Source organism: Elephas maximus, chromosome 1, assembly GCF_024166365.1.
Source record: "Elephas maximus indicus isolate mEleMax1 chromosome 1, mEleMax1 primary haplotype, whole genome shotgun sequence".
NCBI classification, from domain to species: Eukaryota; Metazoa; Chordata; class Mammalia; order Proboscidea; family Elephantidae; genus Elephas; species Elephas maximus.
Window position 1 is genome coordinate 57,765,027 of NC_064819.1, and position 24,799 is coordinate 57,789,825.

Consider the following 24,799-nt stretch of genomic DNA (forward strand, 5'->3'; position numbering starts at 1 on the left):
GTACAATGAGGTTGTTATAGTTGTTAGTTGCTGCCGAGTTGGCTTTGGCTTATGGTGACCTTAGATATAACAGAATGAAATGTCGCCCGGTCCCATGTCATCTTCATGGTTTTTGGTAGGCTTGATCCACTGCTGCAGCTACTGTGTATTCGGAGTTCCTTCCAAGGTAGGGGGTTCATTTTTCAGCACTATATTAGTCAGTGTTCTATTGTGATTCATACTGTTTTCATTGGCTAATTTTCAGAAGTAAATCACCAGCCCTTTCTTCCTAGTCTGTCTTAACCTGGAAGCTCCACTGAAACCTGTCCACCATGGTGACCCTGCTGGTATTTGAAATACCAGTGGCATAGCTTCCAGCATCACAGCAACATGCAAGCCACCACCGTATGCCAAACTGACATATGGTGGACAAACTGACAGACAGGAGAGGTACAATGGGGAGGATACCAGGAATGAAAAGAAATTAAAGGAGCTGCTGGAGCCCACTCTACCCTCTGCAGGAGAAGTAGGGTAGCAGGCAGGGGAAGGAGTGCTCCTTGGGACTACTTGGACCTGTAGCCGGCAGCACCGCCAGGCCCCTCCTTGCACCTGCAGGCAATGGACACCAGGGGAGCCAGTGAGCTCTGAGAGCGCTTACCCTCACCTCCTCCTCCCTCCTGGCTCAGTGCCAAACCCCACCACCCCCACCCTCTGCTGCGGGTCCAACCCAGATCCATGCTCCCCATCAGGAGACCCACCCTGAGTCTTCTCAAGTTCCAATCTTTCCAAGTGACCTTTACTTAGTGCTTTCTACATTCTAGTCATTGTGCTAAAATCTTGTATATGCTTTATTTTGTTTAATACTCACAAAACCAAAAAAACCCAAACCTCTTGCTGTCGGGTTGATTCTGACTCATAGCGACCCTATAGGACAGAGCAGAACTGCCCCATAGGGTTTCTAAGGAGCGCCTGGGGAATTTGAACTGCTGACCTTTTGGTTAGCAGCTGTAGGTCTTAACTCACAGGCCTACTTAAGGAAACTGAAGCATAAAAACAGAGGTTAGGAAATTTGCCTGAAAGCTTATAGAGACCAAAGTTTATTAGTGGTTACCAAGGGTAGCCGAGAAAGAGGGGGAAGAAGGGTTCATTGCTTAGGGAGACACTGAACTTCTGATAAGGATGATGGGAAAATTTGGAAACAGACAATGGAGCTGGCTGAACATCATGATAAATGTAATTAATGTCACTGAATTGTACATGTGAAGAATGCTCACATGGAAAATGATTTGTGACATATATATAGTATTTACCACAAAAAAAAAGAATTAAAAAAAGAATAAAGCTTTTCATTAATGAGGAGAAAAATCCTAAAGCAATAATCCAGCACCTGAATACAAAATTTAATGACCATTTACATTTTGCTCCCAGGTTGCCATCAAGTGTAAAGTGTTGCCAGATAAAGAGTCTCTAGTTAAACTCTTCCCCCAAAGTCCCTCCTCCCTCTTCTCTGCCTCTAAAACCCAAAGCTTGGCAGGAACAGTTTATTGTTCAGAGCCTGTCACTTTTCTTAGCATATTTCATGTAAAAAGCACACCTGTCTCCATCTTAATGCAAATGGTTAACACACTTGGCTGCTAAAAAAAAGGTTGGAGGTTAGAGGCTACTCAGAGATGCCTTGGAAGAAGGCTGGTGATCTACTTCTAAAAAATTAAAAAAAAAAATAGCTATTGAAAATCCTTTGGAGCACAGTTCTACTCTGACACACATGGGGTCGCTATGAGTTGGAGTCAACTGACAGCAGCTGGACTGGACTGGCTCCACCCCCAATATCAGAATCACAAAGATGAAAGCCATTTCCACCAGCAGTATTCTTGCTCTCTTAATATAGCTCAAGGAGGTGTGGCTTCTTCGCTCCCCAGTGACTCAGCCTGGCCGGCCCTCCCTGCACACCAGATGGCTTCTACACCCACTCTGAGCAGCCAAATGTCAAAACAACAATCTACAGGTGCGACGGCATTTATCAGTCATCGCTACAGAACAGTCATCGCCACATAAGCAGTCACCGGATTTTGTCCTGGCTAAATGGCATTCTAAAGAGATGGGAAGTTTGGGAGAAAGCAGAGGAGGGAGACAAGCCGAAACTCCTATTTCCCCTGTCATTCAGCAGTGGCATTTGTGCTAAAGTGAAACTTCGGAAAGGTAGGGCGAAAAACTACAGGAGTTCTGTCTGGCCCTGTCACATTCCTCTCCTCACTCTAAGGTGTCCCTTGTGGTTTCACGCTTGCCAACATCCTGTGCACAAGCTACCCAACCGCTGGGGTTGTTCCAGGAGTGGTCAGCGCAGAGGGTCCAGTGGCCAGAATGTACCAGAGCCTCTCTTCACACTTGGCTCTGCTTCCTCCACCTCTTCCCACCCCACACCCTGACCACCCATCCCACCAAACTCTGTCTACAACATGCGAGAAGGCGGGCCACTTAAATAAACACAGCAGCAGCTTGACCCCAAACCCACTTCCTTTCTGCATGTCTGGTTATAAACCCCTCCCTGGAGAGTGTCACTGGTCCCATGCAGAAGTTAATTAGAAACAGTCAACATTTCCTCGCTGAGCCTGGTCTGTGTAATCAACATGTCGCCAAGCCACGGTCCAGTTTACTCAGGGTTTCTCCACAGCAGCGCTATTGACATTTGGGCTGGATAATTCTGTGTGGTGGGGGCAGTCCTGTGCATTATAGGATTTTTAGCAGCATCCCTGGCCTTTACCCAATAGATGCAAGAAGCACTCCCTCCCCCCAGTATGACAACCAAAAACATTTCCAGGCCTGTCCACATGTCCCCTCAGGGAAAAAAATGCCCCCAACTGAAGACCACTGGGCTAAGCTGAAGGAAGACTTCCTGGATGGAAAGGTCCCAGGGGAGTTTTCAGGCAGTGTCTATTCTAATCCTGACTGCTTCCCTTTTCTCCTCCACCACCTATGGCATGTTCTCTCCTGAGTGAGTTTCTATCATCTTCACCCAAAATGCCACGACTTCTTCCCCACTCTCCAACCCATGAGTCAGCCAGAGAACAGGCTCCCCCGCGAAGGCCTACGAGTCCCCCCAACCCATATGGCATCTACTGCTTCAACCCGTAAAGGCGCCTATCTGTGGACCATGCGTTCAGTAAACCTTTTCTGAGCCTTCTTGTATAGGCCACACCAAAACCAAAAACACATGGCCATTGAGGTGATTTCGGCTCATGGCAACCTCATGTGTTACAGCGTAGAACTGAGCTCCCTAGGGTTTTCTCGGCCTCCACGACATGGACTGACATGGTGGCTGCAACAGTCGGCTCAAACATACCAAAGATTGTGAGGATGGTGCAGGACCAGGCAATGTTTCCTTCTGTTACATATGAAGTCATCATGAGTTGGAGCCAACTCAGCAGCAACTAACAACCATAAACCTTTTTGCAAGTAGATCAATAGGCCTTTCTCCTGCAGAGCCACTGAGTGGGTTTGAACCTCCAACCTGTCAGTTATCAGCCAAAGGCAAACCATTTGCACCAACTAGGGACCTTGAGCAACCGAGAGGAGGTAAGCCCAGTTCTGAGGCAGTTTTCGACATGATGCACAGTGAGTGCAGAACATTATGGGAACACAGAAGTCAAGTGCCCAACTCTTGGTTTGGGGGGAGAAGAGGAAAGAGTAGACATCCCCCCATCCCAGAAAGGGATGTTCAAGCTGCATCTTAAAAGACCAACAGGAGTGAGCCAGGCAGATGGAGTGGGAAGGGCATTCCTTGAAGACAGGGCGGCAGAAGCATAGTGGCTTCTTGGAACAGCAGGCTGGAGGCCAGGGCGCAGCAGAAGAACCAAAAACAAACAGCAAAGAAAATGTGGTTGGAGAAGCCAGAGGCCTGGAGAATTTGCCACGTCCTCAACTGGCATCTGACTTTCTTCAATGAGCCACTTGTAACAGCAAGGTCAGTATACAAGCTCACAAGTTCTAAGGGAAACATGTCTCAAACCAAACTCCCTATTAAGTTCTCTGGGAACGACTTCAGAGCCACGTCTCTCTGGAGTCTAGGCGCCCCCAAGCACACGGCATGCTGCGTTCCTGGTCACTCCCTTTCATGTCCTCACTGACTGCCTCAGGGCTCATGGTGGCTGCAACCTCAAGCTACAACTGTCACCTCTGTTTCTGACCTGGCAAGAAAGTAAAGAAAAATCAAGTAAGTAAACTCAAACACAGAGGAACAGAGAGCCCTTAAAGAGCGCATCTTTGATTTGTGAAATGATTGTGGGACAGTTGCTACAAATCACCCCCTTGCACCATGAGAAACCTGTGTGAAGCCTCTGCTGTATTGTTTCCTCTGCATATCGACATAAAAAAAAATACGCAAACCTAAATCATGGCTTTATAGGCCTCATAATATTGCATTGTATTAATATAACTCAATTAACTCATTCCCCTATATGAGACAATAAGGTTGGTTTCAGTTATTCAATATTATAAACAATGCTGCAATAAACAGTCATGCTAGCATAGCTAAATAAATTCCCAGAAGAGGAACCGCCGCGGTGAGGGGTAGGTATGATTTTAACTGTGCTAGCTATGCTGCACATATTTTTTTTAGCTATGCTGAGTTGCTGGGCATGTACTTAATCATTCTGTGGCTTTATTTTCTCCATTTGTAAGTCAGGAAAATATTGATGGGCTATCAGGTTACTCCCGTAAAAGGCCTGGCTACCCTGAGAAATACAAAGCAGGATTATTTGATGTGACATTCGGTCAAAGGCATTGTGTTGGTGCAAAGCTCCAGCCTAGAGCTCTGTCTGGGGCAGCTGGCACTGATGTTCCCACCAGCTGCTAGCCCCACAGTATCCCACTTCAGTGGCCCTGGGAGAGAGGACCAGGCACCCTGTGGCCGCGTAACAGGCATGCCACATCCTGGAGGACCTTGGGTTTTTCTCATAAAGTCACTTTCAGAGAAAACAGGGTATTGTCACAAGTAGGGCATGAGGAATGCGGAAGACTGACCTAAAGGCCGTGGGCCTTGGTGAGGTCAGTGAGAAAAGGTAAAAACAATCCAGCCTCCAAGTCCAGCTGGTACAGATTTCTGTTGCTTTCCCCTTACTCCACTTCCATCATCAAGTTCCCAAAACGACGTGTCAAGCCTCCTTGATGATTTGTCTTGAAAACATTTTCCCTATAATCAAGGCGAATGCAGAGACAGGCCTTAAGAGGACCTTCTCAATTCTTCAAAAAGTTGAACATAACCTAAGAGCAGCTAATCTTTGACAAAGGCTCAAAGTCCTTAAGTGGGGAAAAGACAGTCTCTTTAACAAATGATGCTGGCATAACTGGATGTGTATTTGCAAAAAAAAACGAAACAGGACCCATACCTCACACTACACACAAAAACTAACTCAAAATGCATCAAAGACCTGAATATAAAACCTAAAACTATAAAGATCATGGAAGAAAAATTAGGGACAAATACTATGCAAACCATAACTAACAATGTGCAAACACCATAAGATAAGCTAGATAACTGGGAGCTCCTAAAAATTAAACACTTATGCTCATCAAAAGACTTCACCAGAAGAGTAAAAGAGAACCTACAGAATGGGAAAAAATTTTCAGCTATGGCATATCCAACAAGGATGTAATCTCTAAAATCCATAAACTACTTCAACACCTCAACAACAAAAGGACAAATAATCCATTGAAAAAGTAGGCAAAGGATATGAACAGATACTTCACAAAAGAAGACATTCAGGTGGCTTACAGACAGACAAGGAAATGCTCAGGATTATTAGCTGTTAAAACCAAAAATCCCAAACCCGTTGCCATCGAGTTGATTCCAACTCATAGTGACCCTATAGGACAGAATAGATCTGCCCCATAGGGTTTCCAAGGAATAGCTGGTGAATCAAACTGCTGGTCTTTTTTGTTAGCAGCCGAGCTCTTAACCACTGTACCACCAGGCAAACAAGTATTAACTTTGGTGAAGAGAAAGGCAACACACAATGTAGGCAAGTCAGTGTAACTGGACCAAGACAAAGCCATAGAAGCTTCCCAGACAGATCCAAACACCCTGAGGGACCAAGTTACTGGGGCTGAGGGCTGGGGTCTATGGTCTTGGGGAACATCTAGCTCAACTGGCATAACATAATTCATAAAGAAAATGTTCTACATCTACTACTCTAGTGAATAGCATCTGGGTCTTAAAAGCTTGCGAGCAGCCATCTAAGATACATCTATTAGTTCCATCCTGTCCAGAGCAAAGGAAAATGAAGAAAACCAAAGACACGAAGCAAACTTTAAACCAAAGGACTAATGGACCACATGAACCACAGCCTCTGCCAGCTTGAGCCCAGAAGAACTAGATGGTGCCCGGCTACCACTCCTGACTACTCTGACAGGGATCACAATAGAGGGTCCCAAACAGAGCAGGAGAAAAATGTAGAACAAAATTCAAGTTTACAATAAAAGACCAGACTTACTGGTCTAACAAAGACTGTGGGAAACTCTGAGACTGTGGTTTCCTGACACTCTGCTAACTCAGAACTGAAGCCACTACCGATGTCCACATTTCAGCCAAAGATTAGATAGGCCTATAAAACAAATTGGAAACCCTGGTGGTGTAGTGGTTAAGTGCCATGGCTGCTAACCAAAGGGTCAGCAGTTCAAATGCACCAGGCGCTCCTTGGAAACTCTATGGAGCAGTTCTACTCTGTCCTATAGGGTCGCTATGAGTCGCAATCGACTCGACGGCACTGGGTTTTTTTTTTTTTAATAAAACAAACAATAACACGTGTGAGAAGTATTCTTCTTATTTCAATCAAGTATACGAGACCAAATGGGCAACACCTGTTCAAAAGCAAAGATGAGACGGCAGGAAGGGACAGGAAAACTGGACAAGAGGACACAGGGAACCCAGGGTGGAAATGGGAAGACTGTTGACACATTGCAGGGATTGCAACCAGTGTCACAAAACAATTTGTGTATAAATTTTTGAATGAGAAAAAGAAGTTGTACATTGAACTATCCCACTGCTAGGTATTGTATTTTTCTGCAAATATTGGCAGTCTTGTGCATTTGTTTCCAGTCGCACCCTCCCTCCCCTGAGGTATTTTCGTAAGTGAACTACGGTAATTTTTTTTTTTTTTTTACGGTAACTTGTGGAAGAGGAACAGCATGGCAGCGCTTATGAGAGTGGTTGGGGGGGAGGGTGGGGCTGGCAAACAAATGCAGAAGGTGCGCACTATTTGCGTAAAAAACACAGTATATACCCAAATAATCGAAAACAAGAATGCAAACAGAAATTTGTACACCAACGTTCACTGAGGCATTATTCAACAGCCAAAAGGTAGAAACAACCTACGTGCTCATCAACAGATAAATGGATAAATCAATTGTGGTATAATCATACAATAGAATATTATTCATCCACAGAGAGAAATGAAGTTCTGGTATGACATGGAAGGGGGAGAAGAGTCGTAGCTTAGGGGGCGCTGAGCCTCTGTTAATGGTGGTGGAATAATTTAGAAAAGATAGTGGTGATGGGTGCACAACAAGATGAATATAATCAATGTCACTGAACTGTACATATAAAAATTGTTTAATTGGCAAATGTATTGTTATATATATTTTCACCACAACTACAAAAAAAAAGAGGACACTATCATCTCTAAAAGTCATTTTTAAATCTTATCACACCCACTCTTTAATGTAGCGTGGTCCAAGAGAACTTTCTGCAATGATGGAAATACCCATATCCACACCGTCCAATATGGTAGCCACTAGCCACATGTGACTGTTGGTCACTTGAAATGTGGCTAGTGTGACTGAGGAACTGAATTTGAATTGTATTCCACTTCAGTTAATAGAAACAGTCACATGTGGCTTGTGGCTACTATGTTGGACAGAGCAGTTGTAATGATTTTTAAAGTACAGATGCCCTTTAGTCCAAATCCCTCTCAATCAGCCCATTAAAAAAAGACAAAGCAAACCCTCCAGCTATCCCAAAACAGATGGGTGCGTGTGTATGTACATCAGTGACTACACCAGGGGCCAGAGATGTGATCATGATCTTGACAATCCTTGCTTCTGCCCAGCCAGCCCATCACTGTACCCCAGGCAGGGAGCTCATCCCCAGTGTACCTGAGTCTGTGGAAGGAAAGATACCCCTACTCCTCCTTCATTCAACAAACATTAAGTCTGCCCTGTGCCAGGTATGAGGGTTAGAGAAAAAGAAGATGCTGAGGGAGGAAGTGGGAGGAGGAAGGAAGGAAGGAAAAAGAGCTATGTGCTGAGCATTCTGTAGGTGCTTTTCCATATATGTTTTCATTTATTTATCTTAGTGGGTGTTATGGGTTAAACTGTACCCCCCTCCCCCAAATATGAGTTGGGATCCTAACCCCTATACATTTGGATGTGATCCTATTTGGAAATAGGGCTTTCTTTGTTGTGTTAATTAGATCATACCCAAGTAGAGTGGGTTCTAAATCTAATCACTTCCAAGTTATAATAAGAGCAGATCAGATGCAGAGGCAGCATGTGCAGAGGAGGATGGCACGTAAGGATCGTCGACAGGCCAAGGAGCTCCAACAGATCGCCAGCAGACACCAGGATCTAGGAGAGGGGCCCACAGGACTTGACATGGCTGAGACCCTGATTTGGACGTTTTGCCTCCAGAACTGTGAGAAAATAAATTTCTGTTCTTCAAGGCCACCTACTTGCAGTATTTTTCTTATGGCAGCAGTAGGTAACTTAGACAGTGGGGAGACATGTAAATGTATAATGGCAACATAATACAATGTAAGGGTTAATGGATGAAACACAGGAGTCCCCGGGTAGTGCAAATGGTTAATGAGCTTGGCTGCTAACTGAAAGGTTGGCAGTTTAAGTCCACTCAGGGGCTTCTCAGGGTTGCCATGAGTTGGAACTGACTTGATGGCAAGTGGCTTTTTTTTTTTTTTTTTAACAGGAAGTACAAGAATTCAGGGAGCATCGAAGGGCCTGAATTAGTTGTGCCTCCACCTGCTTTCCAATGTGCTATTTTGTGGATTTAATACTGATGAATCCAGCACTGGACAGCCCCTTGGTCCACAGTTGTGACTGTTATATGAAAACCTAAAGAAACCCTGTGTAATAGTGCTTACATAAGAATGAGCAAAGAAGAAAGTTAATTTCAACATGGAAAGCAAGAGGGAAATGCAGACATTTGTGAACTGAGGGTGTGATAATCTTTACAAAGAAAACCACTTGCAATCACACATGGACTTTTACTACATCCTGTAACCATGATAGGTTCCCTATCCTCAAAGAAAACACAGTGTCATCTATGAATATAAAATTACACCTTCTCAGAAATGAATGGAAGAAAAATAAATTTAAATTTGTAAACACAAACGACCTGTCTTTCATCAGTAATATTTAAATCACGCTAAAAAGAAAACAAAAACCCACTACTGTTGAGTCAATTCCAATTCATGGAGACCCATGTGTTACAGAGTAGAACTGCTCCTTAGGGTTTTCTTGGCTGTAATCTTTACGGAAGCAGAAAGCCAGGCCTTTCTTCTATGGTACTGCTGGTTGGGTTTGAACAGTGAACCTTTACAATAGTAGTCGTACACTACTGAGCACTTATTGTGGGCCTGACACATATTATTTCTATTATATCTAATCTTTACCGCCCACCACTCTGCAAAGTGAACACTGCTGGCACCATTTTACAGATGAAGAAACCGAGGTTCAGTGGTCAAGGAGTAACCTAGGACTCTAAGCCAGACCTCTTGAGAGTTGAAGTCCACGCCCTCTCTGCTGTGTTACACAGCCTCATAGCAGTGCTATAAACCCTCTGTCACTCTGGGAGTGAGCCCTGGGCACCTCTGTGTCCCCTGCACACCCCAGTTCAGTGTCCTACATCCCAGCTTCACGTAGTGCCAGTGAACCCCACCAAATGGGACTCTAGGTGAGAGCTGGTATGAGTGCACCGTATTAGCTGGGAACGGTCTGAGAACAGGAAAAATAACTAGATGCACTGCATTAATTTTTTTTTCTAACTACCCATTCTCCCTTCCCCCTGGAAACCACTAAAAGAATTTGTCTCTATGCATTTGTCTATTCTACATATTTCAGATAAGTGGGATCAGACAATATTTGTCCTTTTGCACCTGATGTATTTCACTCAGCATAATGCCTTTAAGGTCCATCCAAGTCGTATCGTGTCTCAGAACTTCATTTGTCTTTACGGCTGAATAATAGTCCATGGTATGGAGGTCACATTTTGTTTATCCATCCATCTCTTGATGGACGCTTGGGTTGTTTCCACCTTTTGGCTATTGTTAATAGTGCTGCAGTGAACATGGGTGTACAAGTTTCTATTTGCATCCCTGCTTTCAAGGCTTTCCAGTATATACCTAGAAGCGAAGACCAAGAGTTCTTGATGCTTAATTCAAGGCACTTCCTAACTACACCTTGCTCCAGCCACATGTCCTTCTATAAGTAATTATGAAGAAGAAAGAACTGCCCACCTGTACCTGCCTTATATGCTTATGTGAGAGTATTGTGTTTGCATTTCAAATTCTCTCTGCATATAGAGAACCTGAGCTAAGGCTGTTAGATGTCATTTACTGAGCACTAACTATGTGCTGGACTAAGCACCATGCAGGTATTATCTTTATCTTCACAAGAACTATCCATTTTAGGTTATAGTGTCCCTGCTTTGCAGATGAGGAAACACAGCCTACTGAGCTATTAAACATTTCCATGGTCTTTCTAGAACAATAGTTCTCAACCTGGTTATCCCTGGGGGGAGGGAGGGCTTAAAAAACCACCAGTGCTTGTGTTCCACCCTGAGAGATTCTTATACACTTGCTCTGGGATGCAGCCTAGGCATCTGGAGTTATAAAAGCCTGCGGGTGATTCTAATGTGCAACCCAGATTGAGAACCACTGCACTAACGCAAGTACAGGGTGGAGGGAGGATTTGAATCCAGGTCTCAGATTCCCGAACCTGAGATCTTAACTGCTTGCCCTACCCTGCCCTCCGTATTGAAATTAAGTGCATAACGTACCGGGGATCAATAATAATTGCTTTAAAAAATCTAAGCTAGATAGAAGCTACCATTCTAGGCTGCCCAGTTTCTTCAAATCAAGGGTTAACCTGAGTTTGTTCTTTGTGAAAGCCAGGCTTCCGCCATCTGCCCTCACAGCCTTTGGGCAGCAATTCCCATGGCTAGAAAACCAAGAGCTCTGACTTCCTTCCATTCCAGGACTGGCCTGTTCTCCTGGCAGCAATTTTGCTAACAAATGTTTCCAGAAATCAAAATCAGATCTACTTCCTATTAAATCAGAGAACAGCTTTCCATGTAAACAGTACTTGGGTTATTATCCAAATATCCCTAGCTCATTTCAAGAAGCGCAGAGCCCCTCAATACTACTTTAACGTAAGTGCCTAGGTTGTTATCTCTTAATGCTTCAGCTTTGCCAAAACCGCCCCCGTCTTGGTGTGTGTCTGTCCTGCTCTCAGTGCATTCCCTTATTGCTGGCCTCTGCCCTACTCTTTCTCCCCAAGTGAAGGAGGGGAACTGCTGCAATTATCTGGTTAATCCAGATGAACAGGAATAAAAAGAAAAAGCTGTGGCCTGCTACACTGATTGCTAATCTAAAAGTAACCAGATCGTTGCGAAGAAGTCATTCCACAATCCACATCTGCCAGGGTTGAAATCATTTAACTATATCATAAGCATTTAACACACATTTTGGCATTAAGTTCCACTTTCCAGCCCTCCCTATGGAGACTAGGACAGAGCTGTGCTCATAGTGGGACCCTAGACAATGAAGAATATGATGTTGTCAAACAATGACAAACATGATGTCGTCAAACATACACCCCATGGTGCAAACGGTTGAGCTCAGCTGCTAACAGAAAGGTTGGAGATTTAAGTCCACCTAGAGGCATCTTGGAAAAAAGGCCTGGTGATCCACATCTGAATGATCAGCCATTGAAAACCCTATAAAGTTCAGTTCTACTCTGACACACATGGGTCATCATGAGTTGGAGTAGACTAGATGGCCACTAGTTTTTGGGTTACAAGTACATTTGACATAAGTTCATAGGACAAGAAGATGAAAGAGCATGTGTCTGTAGTCCAGAGCTGATACTACCCATCGCTGGGTTCAAGAGCTTTGTCCATACAAGCCCCTATTCATGGAAAACTGGCCAAGTCCATGACCACTTCATGGAGACCACCAGACTGAGAAACTGGGAGGTTTACCCCATTTACCATTTCTGTTTTTAATTAGCTGTGACCTCAGGCAAGTGATTGAAAATCACTCAGGGCCTGTTATGAATTGAGTTGTGTCTCACCAAAATATGTGTTGAAATCCTAATCCCTGTGTCTGTAAACATGATCCTGTTTGGAAATAGTTTTCTTTTGTTATGTTAATGAGGTCACGTCAAAGTAGGGTGGGCCCTAAACCTAATCACTTCTGAGTTATAAAAAGACTAGAATAAACACAACGACATATACAGGAGGAAGACAGATGCCAAGCAGCACCAAGTATTGCTGGCAGACACCAGAAACTAGGAGAACGGCCCAAAGAAGGACTTGATATGACTGAGGCCTTAATTTCAACTTTTAGCCTCCAGAGCTGTGAGAAAATGAATTTCGGTTCTTTAAAGCCACCCACTTGCAGTATTTGTTAAAGCAGCACTAGGTAACTAAGATAGGCCTTGAGTTTCTTTGTTGACTCTGAGACCACCCCAGTTCTGAGATCCATGTACGCTCACATACGTCAGCTCTTCTCCCTGATCCTCTCCTGCCCACTGCTGCCAACCCACATGCTTTGACCTTCCTTGTATCTGAAATGGTGGTATCTTTGGTGAAAAGCTTCCTGAAAAACAACAAATCTGAGATCACTTCAAATGACAGCTGTCTTTAGAATGAAATGTGGCGCCCGCAACTGACACATCCCACAGATATACACTTGTCCAACAGAAGAGGAGAAAACATCGGAATATAGAGTTCTCTTCAATTTCACATTTTGTGCAAAGGACTTATCTTTTAATCTTCTCTACCGTAAAAAGCAACTCCCTTCTATGTCCTCTAATTATTGAAATGAATCTCCCCCAAAAGTTAATAAAACACCATCCTCCACCCTCAGCACATTCGTTATCAGTAACGCAGTAGAGTGCCAGCTCCTACACACAGCAGAGAGGACTCAACATGGCAAAGAAGAGGAGTTGACCCTTTGGCTGGAGGCAAAGGGGATGAACGGTGAGGAAGAACACAGTTAGCATTCCAGTGACGATATCACTGGCAGTCTTCCAAGCTTGCAGATTGTCAGCAACCCCCGTCTTCATGAAAGCCAGATTTCCTGATGCTCTTTGAGTACTACTTCTCATACGCCTATCTGAATATTGAGGAAAGGATATGCATCTTGTCTTAGTCTCCTAATGCTGCCATAACAAAGTACTACAAAGCCGATGGCTTATAAGAATAGAAAGTTGTCATCTCAGAATTCTGGATCTCAGCTGTGTTGAGTCCTGATGGATCTGAGAAAGTTGCTGTTCTAAGCCTCTTTCTTAGTTTCTGGTGGCTGCTGGCAATCCTTGTCACATGGCATCTGTGATGGTTAAGGTACGTGTCAACTTGGCTGGGCAAGTGGTAGTGGTCTGGCAGTTATGTAGTTTGGCAGCTTTTTAATGATGTAATTACCTCCATAATGAGATCTGATATAATGTGATCACCTCCAGGATGAGATCTATTATAAGCAGCCTATCAGCTGAAAGGGAGTTTCCTTGGGGGTGTGGGCTACATCCAATATAGGTGGACTTTCTGGCAAGGCTCGCTGGCTTTTGCTTGCTCTGAGTCCTGCAGCTGACTCTATTCATCTGACTTATGGTTCTTGGGACTTAAGCTAGCAGCTTACCTGCCAATCTTGGGATTCGCTGGCTTCCACGGCCTGTGAACCAGGGGCCTGCTGTCTGACCTGCCGATCTTGGGTTCTCCAGCCCCCGCAGCTACATGAGGCAGAAGAAGCCTCCAGCCTGACCCACAGACTTCCCATCCTCTACAGCCATGAGTCATTTCCTTGATATAAATCTCTCTGTATACATGTTGATATGCTGCACTGGTTTTGCTTCTCCAGAGAACCCAGCCTAAGACAGCGTCTGTCTTCTACCTGTGTGACTTTCTCTCCTTTTATAAAACCTCACTCAGAAGGGATTCACTGGAGTTGATAACTGTACTGTAGTTATATAAGAGAACATCTTTGTTCTTAGGAAATATACAATGAGGTATTTAGGAATAAAGGGCCATGATGGATGCAACTTATCCATAAATGGTTAAGAAAATTGCATGTGTGTGTAAGACAGAGAGAGGTAATAAAAGAGAGGAAGAGGGCATGCAAAAGGGGTAATACATTAATGAGTGAGTCAGGGTAAAGGCCATGTTATGGATTGAGTTGTGTCCTCCATAAATATGTATTGAAATCCTGGCCCTTATACCTGTGGATGTGATCCTGTTTTGCAAAAAGTTTCTTTTGAATGTTAATTAGGTCATACCTGAGCAGGGTGGGTCCGAAACCTAATCATTTCTGAGTTATAAAAATGAGAACAGACACAAAGATACACACAGGGGAAGACACCATATGAAGACAAACACACGTGGCAGATGCATCTACAAGCCCAGGAACGGCAAGGATTTTCACAGCTACCAGAAGCTGAAACAGACCAAAAAAAAAAAAAAAAAAAAAGGCTCTCTCCCTGAGCCACACCCTAAATTCAGACTTCTAGCCTCCTGAACTTTGAGAAAACAAATTTCTGTTCTTTAAAGCTACCCACTCGTGGTATTTTTTGTTACAGTAGCACTAGGTAATTAAGACAGGGAATATGGGATATTCTTCGCACTATTCTTACTTTGTTACTTTTTTGTAAAATGATACTCAGAGCCTGACCTGCATTGGCAGGAAGGGAAGGGGTAAAATTTGGGGTGATCAGCCAGATTTGGGGAAAGAAGGGAGGGAGAAATCTAGAATGACTTCCAAGTCTCGGGTGTGTGTGCCTGGGGAGCCTGTGGTGCCCCAACCAATGGCAAGGAAGAAAGAAATTGAATACACTGACCTGGTGGAGAAGGCAAATGATTCTGAATAAACCTCTGGCTTTAATGATTCCTTCAAAAACCTCTTCATTATAATCTGTCTGATTGGCCTCACCTGACTCTGGTTAAAATCCATCCTAACAGGGGATGCTAACGTACTCCGGTATTTTCCACTGACTTATATTTTTGCTTTGCAAGAGCCCATCAGTCATTTCTCACAGGTGATGGCATGGGCTACAGTGCTGCCTCTTCTCCCAGATAGAAGGAAAGCTCTAGAAGGGAAAGTAGAAGACTTTTCTCCCAATTGTCTATCCCTCGTCCCTTAAGGCACATACACAGCGAGTTCTTTGCACAAAGAAATGCTCAACAAAAGCAGCTGGCCAATGGTTTCCTTTTTGTTTCAGCCCCCAAGGGTGCACCTGAGGTCCCTAACCCCCTCACAGTTGCTGCTCTAACTGGTCTTCCACAAATAAAGATCATGTAAACAATTTGGAAAAGAAAACGAACATTTCCAAATGCCATAGCAACACTCAGACTTCCTCATCAATGCTGAGAGGGGTCGAAGATCTGCCCCCTCCTGGCACATTGCTTGGAACGGCTCCTCGTGACTCCGTGTACTATCCGCATTCTCCCAAGGGTAAAGAAAAGGGGCTTAAGCTGCATATAGGTAAAGTCGCCCCACAAAAACTATCATGGAACTTACAAACTCTTTCAAAGCAGCCTCTGAGGGTCATGTTTCTAGCAATCTGGTATGCAGAGACCTGCCATACACCCTGTCCTTAAAGCTGCTGACTTCCAGCCCTTGGTCTGGAAACAGAGCTAAAGAAGAGCCTCCTTTGAATGAATGTTTACAGGACAGAAAGTAGATGGAGGAGCCGTGACTCATGAGGCTGGGCAGAGGAAGCTGTAGACCAGTTGCCATCAAGTTGACTCCGACTCATGGTGACCCCAAGTATGCAGGGTAGAACTGCTCCATAGGGTTTTCAGTGGCTGTGATCTATTAGAAGCACATCATCAGGACTGTCTTCTGAGGGGCCTCTAGGTGGATTCCAACCACCAAGCTTTTGGTTAGAGGTTGAGCACTTTAAGCATTGCGGCACCCAGGGACCCCTAGCAGAGGCTCATTTTAAATGATGGGATGCATAGGGTGGTGGAGTGATTCCTTTTGCCTTTAGAGACCGAGATCCGCAACCACCTGGACCATCAGAGACAAAAGAAAGCAGAAAAGTGAGCTACTTAAAATATCAAATACTGTGATTTGGGGTCTCATTGTCCATAAGGGATGTGACAGCCAAACAGGACAGTTCCTACCCTCCTCTAATTACTTACGGAGTCCCTGGGTGGCACAAACAGTCAACGCACCCAGTTGCTAACCTGACCCCAGAACCACCCAGAGGTGCCTCAGAAGAAAGGACTGCTGATCTAGTTCCGAAAAATCAGCCACCGCAGGCCCTGTGGGGCCAGTTCTACTCTGACACACATGGGGTCGCTGCGAGTCAGAGTCAACACAGTGGCAACTAGTTTTGTTTTTCAGTTTTCCGGTGCCTTTACTGTATGTCACATGCCCCCTCCCCACCCCAGTGTTTTTCCGCAGAGAAATGTATGAACATCCACATTCCGCAGAATATATAAAAGCGACAAATTGCCTCCCGTCAGTTCAGCTCAGGGTTTGTAATCAAACGAGCTTGCAGCGAACGTACTAAGGAAAAAATTCCATTTTTGGCACTTCTACTTTTTTTGGATTCAGAATTGTGGAGAAGGGACTGTGGCCTGTATCCACCTCACTGGGTTATTTAGAGGACTCAGTGGGTTAATCCAGGTGAAGCACTTGGCCTGCGGCTCTTATTTTGGGTCACATTTATGTCTGCATCACTCACTAGGCTGCAAGCTCCTTAAAACCCAGAGCTATTAGTCATTTTTATATCTACCTCAGCACCTACCGTGGTGTCTCGTACATAGCAAGGCTTGAGTAAATGTCTGTTCAATGAAGAAATCTAGCTTCAAACACTTTTTTTCAGTATTCGAAACACACTGGATCCTTGGAGATTCCCTGGAGGGCCCACTTATTTAGTCATTTGAAGGTATATAAAATTCCTAGGTTTATATACCTTCGAATGGCTAAATAAATGTGTATAAATCTAGGAATTTATATACCTTCAAATGACTTGCTTGCTCCTTTCAATGAAGTAACTTGCTTACACCTTTCAAATTCACCCTTTCTTAAAGTGTCCTTGATTATACCACATTCTCATAAACATGCCAAAAAAAAAATAAACAAACCCAAACCCATTGCTATCAAGTCGATTTGACTCATAGCGACCCTAGAGGACAGAGTAGAACTACCCTCATAGGGTTTACAAGGAGAGGCTGGTGGATTTGAACTGCTGACCTTTTGGTTAGCAGCTGAACTCTTAACCGCTGCGCCACCACGCCTGCTTGATTATACCACATTCTCAAAACAAGCACATACACCATGTTCACATTAACCAAGTGAAATAGCAGAGGCGGGAGCTGTAGCAGCAGCAGCTATTTAGCAAGAGCTACAAACGCTAAGTAAGCATTGTTTAAAGAACTTTAAACGTATTAAGTTGTTTGATCCTGACAACCATCTTTTCTATCTGCCCATTTTACTGATATGTAAACAAGGCAGCAACTTGTCCAAAGGCACACGGCTAGCAAGTGCAAGCTTTCAATCCTAGGCCATCTGACCCCAAGACCCCTGCTCCCATAGCCTCTCATGGAAGGTGAGTGAAAAAAAAAAAAAACTCTTTTTACCCCATCAAGCTACCAAAAGAAATGGGCTGGAACCAGGACACCAACATCTAATTGTCATAAATGGTCCTGCAGAAGCGCATACATAACACAGTCACTGCACCCCTGCTGGGCTGAAAAGTGAAAAGACACAGGACACTAACAGGGGCTTTTTTCACTGGCATGTCCCCAATTGCTATTTCCTAACCTTTCAGTGACTACTTATTTCAAAAGAACCAAAAAGAAGCCAAGAAAACAAGAAACCAAGCAAAAGTACACACATGTCCATGCTAGCCACTAAACACCGGTTGCCGTCAAGTTGACTCTGATTCCTGGTGACCCCACGTGTGTCAGAGTAGATCTGTGCGCCGTACGGTTTTCAGTGGCTGATTTTTAGGAAGCAGACCATCAGGCCTTTCTTCTAAGGCACCTTTGGGTAGACTTGAACCTCTAACTTTTCAGTTAGCAGCTGAGAGCTTTAACTGTGTGCACCACCTAGGGACTCCATGGTACCCACCAGACTCTCCGAATGAGCCATTCCACCCCCATCCACGAGCATACAGGCTCACGCTCCCCATCGCCCAGTCTACCCCCAGGCACCACAAAGCAGAAACACCCCCTCTTCACTTCACGAGTCCGTTAATGGTACTCTACACCCTCCCACAGCAGAGGGGCTGATGATTCAGAGATGGCAGCTGACAGCAGGGGACTGGTATAAATGTTTCTGTGGGCTGCAAGAGGGAAAAAATAGAGAGAGAGAGGGAGGGAGGCCGCCCCTCATGGCACACAAGAGCAGGAGTCAGGAGCATAAGCGGGGGACTTCCTTCTCTGGCTGTCACTGGCAGCAAACCTCTGCTTGTCCCAGTCTGAAAAACCTCAAATCAACTGTAAAAGCCTTTGGATGAGATTTTATGCCACCTCACACTGCAGCCCCTGCTAGGGTTGAAGGTTTGGCCACCTGAGACGCTCTGATCTAAATTTCTCTGCATGTGTGTCTGTCACACTGGGACTCTATGCACACATGCGTGCGGCCCCCAGGCTCCTGTCCCTGAAAGCATCTAAGCAGAGGCACACACCTTGCCTCCTTAAATTCTGGAAGGTTGGCAGGGAACAGGTATATCCCTAGAGGCCCAGGGTGGGTCAGGTTTCTGGTCTGACCTGGACTGAGTTTTACACTCAGGGTTGATTCTTCTGAAGTCCCTATCACTAACCACCTTGGTAATTCCAGACACTTACTGGGGGTTTGGTTTCCTGAGAGGGATGCCAAGCCTGGGCTCACACAAGCCCTGGAGAGCTGTCCCCAGCAGAGAGGCTACTCAGGTGAAAGCCACCTTGTCTTAACGATTCCCCATTCCTGGCTTGAATTTAGGAGCCTCTGGTGGTGTACCATGGTTAAGAACTTGGCAGCTACCAAAGGGTCAGCAGTTCAACTCTACCAGCTTCTCCTTGGAAACCATATGCGTAGGTCTATTGCGTCCTATAGGGTCACTATGACTCGGAATCAACTCGATGGCAACAGGTTTTTTGGTGGTGCAAACGGTTAACATGCTTGGCTGCTACCTGAAAGGCTGGCAGTTTGACTCCGCTCAGAGGCACCTCAGAAGAAAGGCCTGGTGATCTGCTTCTGAAAAATCAGCCACTGAAAAGGCTATGGGGCACAGTACTACTCCGACACATGTGGGGTTGCCAGGAGTCAGCACAGACTCAGTGGCAACTACCTTGGTTTCAGTTTGGTTTGAATCTGGTTGCAGAAATGTCCAAGATGTGAACGCATGTTATTCTAAAGAGAAAATCCTTATAACGTGTCACCATGGATTGACAGTTCGACAGGAAAGTGCCTAGAACTGCAAGCAGAAGGGTATCATTAAGCCAAACAGGAGCAAACACAATCTTGCCCCTGCCTGTAATGCCCTCATGGGCCACCCGACATTTTCTTTGCACCAAGTAAGCCCACTGAGAAATGAATGCCTCAGCCAACTTAAGCACAGATGCCCACATAGAGAACCACAATAGATGGTAAAGGGCACCGAAGGTCAAATTGCTCCAGGTATCTGCCAGCACTCCTGTCTTGAAACCTACCTCCCAAAACCCTGTGAAAAGGGCAAGGAAATAAGTTAACCCAAGCATCCTTACCTGACCTCCCAGCAGGAAGAATTTTAACATCTGCCTGGGCGGCCTTCTTGTGACAACATATTCAAACAGACAGTACAGGAGTTTATAATAACCATTCTTCTAGCTTGGCTGTTGCTGCTTCTTAAATAAAAATATAGCCCCAAAGAGAAACAAAGTCCTGATGCATGCTACCACATGGGTCCACCTTAAAAACACCATGCTGAGCGCAATCAATCAGTTGCAAAAGGACAAATGTTGTACCATTTCACTCATATGAAATAAGCAAATATGTAGAAACTATAGATTATTAGTGGCTACCAGGGATGGGAGTGGAGGGAAAGAGGAGTTTTTGCATAGAGAGCATTGGGTTTATGTTTCTTTTTTTTTGCTTTTAAGAATTTTTAACGAACATTATCATGACTACAAATGCAGTTTTATTCATTTTCTTTTGCCCATCAAATACATATTAATTTTTAAACTACCAATTTCAACCACCTCATTTTCAAGTCCTTTCTAGAATAAAGCCAGAGTCGAAGTAAATCTATAAACAGATCTTGATTACACTCTTGCTACAGATGGCCAATTCTGAACGGAACATCAGTTCCTGACGTATGGCCTCCCAGAGCCATGCTTCATAGACTGGGGTACCTGCACCCCACACACACAAATATATCTTGGGGAGAGAGAAGGTAGGGTAGCCTCCTGAGAATAAAAGATTCATATGCATACAACCACAGGGATAGTAGGAAATAGAACGGAAAGTTCATATGAATTTTAAAAATAAGAACAAGAGACTTCAAAGAAGGGATAGCTCAGAGACAGGAGGCTCTGAGCTATCCCCTCCCCCTCCAATCAGGGGTTCCCAAGTGGAAGAGTTTGGGGAGCACTGTGCTGGGGCACTCATTCTGCTGATACATGGGGCAACATTCCCGACCCTCCTTATTCCCATAACTAATAGGTGACTTTAGTGGCCCACATGGGAAAATGAACAACAGGGTTTTTCATAAACATTAGGCAAAGCTGCTTACAGCACCCAGCTGTGCAGAGAGAAGCTGCACCTGTCCGACATGGAGAATGGAAAAGGCCCTAAAGGGGGCTTAACATTTTCAGACACATTACCGCCTGGGGGTCCTGACTCAGACTTTGCCAGAAGCAAATGGACCGCTGCCAGGGATTTGAGAGGTAACTTGTACTTTCTGTAACTTTCCAGTAGAAGAATGATGTCTAGAAAGTTCCACAATACCCAAAACCGTCCCTTTCATATAACCAAAAAAAAAAACCCAAACCCATTGACATTGAGTTGATTCCAACCCATAGCTACCGTATAGGACAGAGTAGAACTGTCCCATATGATTTCCAAGGAGCGGCTGGTGGATTCGACCTGCTAACATTTTGGTTAGCAGCTGTAGCTCCTAACCACTGCGCCACCAGGGCTCCCTTCATATAATAGGTACTCAACAAGTGTTTGGGATGGTAATGAATAAACCTGCCTCCAGCAGAGATTCAACCAAGGAGCTTGGCTCTTCCCAGCCACCAGTAATCCCTGATATTCCTGGGTAGGATCCATGGGTCTCTATTTTTAACAACTACCTCACCTACCCCTCAACCCAAGATTCTCTTGAAGTGGTCTTCAGACACACTTTCAAAAACACAGATCCAGGGAAAAAGTCACACAGCCAGGGAATGGCAGAGCTGGGACTAGAGCCTGGGTCTGTAAGACGCAACATTCGTCGCTCAGTCCCCTGTGCCATCAGCATTATCATTGATGGAGACTGGGTATTTCCCTCTAAGTGTCACCAACCGTCTGTAACAAATTCCTGCACCTGGAATGACTCAGACAGCAAGCCAGAAATCCTCATGCAGTTCTAAACTTGACCCTATAACTCATGTGCTTTGGAATTGGCTGCAGGCACGTTCTAGCAAGAAAAATGAACATGGGGGCTGTCACTGGCTGCTCTCGGTGCTCTTAACCATTAGCTTGGGCTACTTCGTGACAGCCTCTGGTTGAAATAAAGAAATGTTTTCTAGACAGACAACACCAGGCGTGCCAGACATGATTCCCGAGCTCAGACTGGAGTCAGCAGTTCAAAAGGATATTTAACTCCTTCCTACAAACATATCCCATCCTACAAACCCAGATCCCTCAGCGCATCCAAAAAAAGAAAAACCAAACCCGTTGCTGTCGAGTCGTTCCAACTCATAGCGACCCTATAAGAGTAAAACTGCCCCATAGAGTTTCCAAGGAGCACCTGGTGGATCCGAACTGCTGACCTTTTGGTTAGCAGCTGTAGCTCTCAACTACTATGCCACCAGGGTTTCCCAAAGGAAGCTTAAGCTCAGGACAATTAAAAGCCAAATCTAATTTAATGATTTCAAGTCTTTGGCCCTGTATCCTCATCTTTTAAATCCTCCTTGTACTATATGCATCATTGTATAAACCATTTCCAAACCCTTTTGAAATAGAGACGTAATCAATAATGCTCCCACTGAGGTTCTAAGGCGATCTGGAGAATGGGGAGCCAGGCTGACATTGACTTCAGTCCCCGGACCTCGCTTTATTAGCTGTATGACCTTCAACAAGGGTCTCAGCTTTGTCAGCTCCTTCTGAGGGCTTCAGGAGAGAAACTGTTCCATGACTCTCCCCTAGCTTCTGGTGGCTGCCAGCAATCCTTGGCGTTCCTTTGCTTGTAGACAGGTCCTCACACGCGGTCTTCCCCCATGTGTGTCCCTGAGCCCACGTCTGTCCTTCTCTTTTGGAAAATGCCACTCAGAAAGGATTAGGAGTAGGACCTACCCTACAAAAAAAAGCCACTGAACATGGGGGAAGCCCACTCTACATGTGCCAGGATGACGATGGCCACAGATGTGTCACCAGTATCCTGTCACCTCCAGATTTGCATGCTTGAAGTTCAGCAGCAGCAAACAGAGCAGTTTCAGAGCCCAAACAGTAAGTTCAAGTCTGACGCTGCTAGGTTCCTAGCTGTGTGACTGGGCAAGATGCTTAATCTCTCTGTTTCCTCATTATTGTTGATGCTGCTATGGAGTCAGCCTGGACTCATGAACGACAGGGCAAAGCGCTGCCCAGTCCTGTGCCATTCCCATGACCCATTGCAGATTAGACTGTTGTGATCCATAGGGCTTCCCTTAGGCTGATTTTCAGAAGTAGATCACCAGGCCTTTCTTCCAAGGTGCCTCTGGGTGGATTCAAACTTCGAACCTCTCTGTTAGCAGCTGAGCACATTAACTGTTTGCACTCCCAGGAACTCCCATCCTCTCCTAGGTCCCCATACTCTCCCAGCAGGGCCCTGGGGGCAGTGAAACAATGAGTCTGTTCCAGTTCCAACTGCTGGAATTTAAACAAATTCTGTCCACAAAACCCCAAATGCCATCACTGGCTTTAAAAACAAACAAAAACCAAAAACAATATGCATGCTATTGGTTAACCTCTGCACTCGAATGCTCACTGGCATCTTCCCTGGGCCACTACCCCTGCCTGGAGATACGTTTCCTCTACTTGAGAAGAAAGCAACTGATGGCAGCAAGCACCCCATCCTCAGCTGCAGATGTCATCTCAGAACTGCACACTTCCAGAGGATGGGCTGCTAAGATGCCTCAGGCAGAAAGCCGCTAGCTTCTCAAGCAGTCAAGTTACACAGGTAAGCAATTAAGCAACTGAAAGGCAAGAAGGAAAGGTTTCTTCAGGAGCATTTAAAAATGCACAGCACGTTATCTGTAACACAGCCAGGGCACTTAATTAACTATATGCCTCGTTGTAAGCGTTAAGTCCAGCTTTCCCAGCTAATGCAGACAGGGGGCATGGGCAGTCACCAAGGCGAACAGGGGAGCCCTGGTAGCAAAGTGGTCAAGAGCTCCGGCTACTAACCAAAAGGTCGGCAGATCGAATCTACCAGCCACTCCTTGGAAACCCTCTGGGGCACAGAAAAACAAAGGCGTCCAAAGTCAGCCTCTCCCATTTACAGGTCCTGCACCAGAGGCCTGCAAGAGGTGTGGTTGTGTGCTATCAAGTCAATTCCCACTCACAGTGACCAGAGAGGACAGAGCAGAACTGCCTCATAGAGTTTCCAAGGCTGAAATCTTCACGGGAGCAGATCACCAGGTCTTTTCTCCTTCAGAGCTGCCGGTGGGTTCGAACTCCTGAGCTTTCGGTTCGCAGATAAGTGCTTTAACCCATTGCACCACCAGGGCTCCTTAGGAAGTGTGGCGATAGGCAGGGTTTGCTCACTGTCATGGAAACTCTGGTGGTGTACTGGTTAAGTGCTACGGCTGCTAACCAAAGGGTCAGCAGTTCAAACCAAACAGGTGCTCCTTGGAAACTCCATTGGGCAGTTCTACCGTGTTCTATAGAGTCACTATGAGTCAAATCAGCTGGACAGCAATGGGTTTGGCTTTTTTTTTTTTAGAGCACGGGGAGTCCCTAGGCAGAACAAAAGTTAAGTGCTGGGCTACTAACTAAAAGATTGACTGTTTGAACCCACCCAGAGGCACCTCGCAGGAAAGGCCTTATAATCTACTTCCAAAAAACCAGTAATTGAAAACCTCCTGGAGCACAGTTGTACCATGACACTGTCAGAATTGACTTGACGGCAACTGGATTTTTGTTTATTTGTTTTACAGCTTTAATTAGAGGTGAAGCAGTACCCCAGATCTGTGCTGTCCAACGCAGTAGCCACCCGTGGCTACATATATTTAAATTAAATTAACTTAAAAATTCAGTTCCTCAACCACACTAGCCCCAGGGTCTGTGGGAGCCCAGAGGAGGTGCCTGACCTGGCGGAGGATGAGGAGCACAGGAGGCTTCCTGGAGAGGAGACATCCGAGCTGAGACCTAAAGGATTTGAACTA

The 24,799-nt window shown here is 45.2% G+C and overlaps 1 protein-coding gene across 1 annotated transcript in view; it reads right to left on the reverse strand.

The window, feature by feature from the left end:
* The window catches only part of GFOD1 (glucose-fructose oxidoreductase domain containing 1), a 156,657-nt gene that overhangs the window by 82,610 nt on the left and 49,248 nt on the right, over positions 1–24,799 (reverse strand). The window lies entirely within an intron of this gene.